The sequence below is a fragment of the Austrofundulus limnaeus genome, unplaced genomic scaffold, assembly GCF_001266775.1.
Source record: "Austrofundulus limnaeus strain Quisiro unplaced genomic scaffold, Austrofundulus_limnaeus-1.0 Scaffold94, whole genome shotgun sequence".
NCBI classification, from domain to species: Eukaryota; Metazoa; Chordata; class Actinopteri; order Cyprinodontiformes; family Rivulidae; genus Austrofundulus; species Austrofundulus limnaeus.
Genome location: NW_013952496.1, coordinates 361,376 through 364,537, shown reverse-complemented (window position 1 = coordinate 364,537; position 3,162 = coordinate 361,376). Strand labels below are relative to the sequence as shown.

The 3,162-nt window shown below is 39.2% G+C and overlaps 1 protein-coding gene across 4 annotated transcripts in view; it reads left to right on the top strand.

Moving 5' to 3' along the window:
• The window catches only part of LOC106520568 (cell adhesion molecule 2), a 161,496-nt gene that overhangs the window by 138,267 nt on the left and 20,067 nt on the right, over positions 1-3,162 (top strand). The gene's annotated exons all lie outside the window — the stretch shown is intronic.

The window sequence follows — 3,162 nt, the reverse complement described above, 5'->3', positions numbered from 1 at the left end:
GGACACAAGAGAACAAAGTTGTAGTGTACATTTGATTAATGGATGTAATGGTTTCTCTCAGTTTCTTCAAATGTCTTGGAAAAACTTTTCACAGGTGAGAAGCCACAAGTTGGTCCTTTGAAGTGGTGTTTACTTTCCAGTGAATGTTTTTATCAGGAACAAAATGCAGAAAGGGTCTCATGGTCAGGGCTAATGTCTTTCTTCAGGGACTAATGGGCTTTTAAGTGTTCTTTACTTCCAGCTTCACTGAAATGTGAATCTACCATTATGGCACTATACACTCTGCTATTAATGCTAATGTGAAGAGCAACTCTTGCATGTACTACACTAAACTCTATGCCACACTTCACTCTCATGTATTATTTATCTTAGCTGTTTGGAATAATCAAGAAAATGATGTATTTTTTTTATTTTGAGAGTTTGAGGCCGCATAAATAATGTTAGGTTCCATTTTACAAAAGCAAAGTTAATGTTATGTGTTTATTTTTCTTAACCTCAGTAGATTCATTTGTAAACAAAATTGTGTAACCCCCGGTCTCAATGTCAAGTTTATATTTGTGGGCCGAGAAATGGATAGACAAAAATATAATTTGGTGTTTTGAAGCAGGTATGCATATATCTTCAGAGTGATTTCCTTCTTTGCTATTCATGCACTAAAAATTAGTCCAATTTGAGAAGCATCTGCTCTGTGGGATCTCTGAGAGCGCACGCAGTGACAATGGCCCTCTGAAACAAGGCTCTTTCCTTCTCTTAATTGCAGTCACATGTCTGGTGGGAAAGAGCCCCCTGCCTGCACCACTATATGCTTGGAACTTGTCCAGAATCGCCCACACAGTCACTGAGCGAGCGCAGCCAGCAGCAAACACCCTCTAATTGCAAAGAGTGGAGCCCGTGGCTGGAGTGCAGGCAGGGAGGGGGTGCTTGCCAGGATTCTGTGTTCTCACTGAAGGACAGCGAATGCTTTCACATTTCAGGACAAGCTCAAAAGTGACATAGGCCATACAAAAATGGCCACATGGGAACATCGTAGTTGTAACATGTTTTGGCTGAACTCAAGAGCCATCAGCTTGTTTCCAGGACTAATGGGTAGATGTAAAATGTCCTTTTCTATCTGGACCGTCAGAAGATAGTTCATTGTTTTGGACTGGAAGCATTTAACATATGTCTGCTGCTTAGTGGACTGACAAAGTGAATGTCATCTGATAATTGTACTTCCAGAGCCTTTGCTTCCTGTTACTTGAGAACCAATATAATTTAGGTACTAACAAGCTTGTCGCTTGAAGCGGTTGCATCATAGGCTGGGTTGGGTTGGGTTGACCAAATATTGGGTCAAAAAGTTTGACGTATAGCTGGGTCAGAGATAAGTCATGTCATTTTTCCACAGTCCCCCCATTTTAGTTGACCAAATCAGACCTGAATGGATCACTGTTTTATTTGCATTAAGGTAGGACAGTACATAAAAACAACTTGCAGAAATAGTTGGCTTTTTAACTTTAGTTTGCACTAAACCAGGGATGTCCAATACTGGTCTTCAAGAATCACTATTCTGCATGTTTTACTTGTTTTCCTGCTTCAACACACCTGACTCAGTGATTAAACTACCTCCTCAAGTTCTGCAGAAGCCTGTTAATCACTCATTCATTCAAACCAGTTGGGTTTGAGCAAAGAAACCTCGGTTAGTTTTGTTTATGAAAATATTAGATGATGCTAGCTAGCTGATGCTAGCACCAAATCAAATTGTAATTAGCTAATAACACAGGTTTTGGGTTGCTCTCTTTAATTCATCTTATTAGTAAGTCTAATTCAATAAAATAGTAACTTTAACCCAGTTTTGGAGTCAAAAACTCGGGTTCATCTTATAGCCGATCCCTACTGAGTTACCCAGGGTTGTCTCAGACTAGATTTGTGCATTTCAAATTGGGTTGTTTTTAACCCTGCAGCTTTTAGTATGTTTCCAACCATTGTTGACAACATAAAACATTTAAACAACTTTCAGCAAAACTGGCATAAATAGTTAAATCCTTCCCTAATCTGACAAACTACCACCGTCTCTCGAGACTGCAAAGTTTTGTCTTCCACATCATCCTGTATCCTCAGGGAGACCTATGGAGTCAGTTTTACTGATTTGAGACAGCCTTGGAAAGGCCTCCATCACAGGAGATGTACTGCTGCCATGTCATTAAGCTGCCACTCTACAAGGCTGCAGTATACACAAGGTCAGGGTGCAAATTTATGTTTCCGCTTAAGCAGAATGAACAGTGCCAGAGCTATCTAGGGTTTTGGGGAAATGAACCTTTTCATCACATTGATTTCCCAAAGCACCTGGAAAAAAGCTTTGTCAGCTGTGGCATTTGGGTCTGATTGTGACGGATCTACCCACAATATGGGCCTCTAGCCTGGATTGAATTCTGGTAGTTTGGTTTCCTGGGTGTATGATGTTTGAGTAATAGTCAACACTTACCTTTGAGTTTTCCAAACCTGTACACGTCTTATTCCATCAATATGTCTGGTTCCATTTGCTCTAATGCTGGCGGCTGTCTAACAAAATTGCATCAATCAAGACCATCTTTTGTTTAACTAAAAGCTGTTGCTTGAATTCAGTATTTCAGCGACTGACATTTAGATACATTTCAAATTTGAACGGTAATATGATGTTCATATATTACACAAAATGAGCTGAATACTTAAGGCTTAAATGTCACTTGAAATTATCAGTGGTCTGTATTGCATTAGGTCACTCGTTGGTATTTAAAATGGGACTTCACATCTATTGAATAGCCGACAAAGTTAAAAGGCCTTTTATAGAGTTGATCATTTCAGAGAATATCAATTGAGCTTAATTCTCAGCAGATCTAGTTGCCAAATAGATATTTAAAAAAAAACTTTCAAAAACTTCGAGCACTCCTTCTACAGCATAATGCAGTGTAAGAAATACGTGTTTTAATATCGGATGAAAATCTTTTAAGCAAAAATGATTTAAAATCAGATGAAAACACAAGTGTTAAATAAAATGATCTGTGATAAGAAATAAATGTCATACAACACCAGAATTCTGGAGTGGGGGTTTATTATGCCAAGGACTGGCAAGTCAAAACCACAGAGGTACACTTCGCTGCAGCATGCAGAACGGGGCGGTGACAGACCTTTCCGTCAGTCCCATAG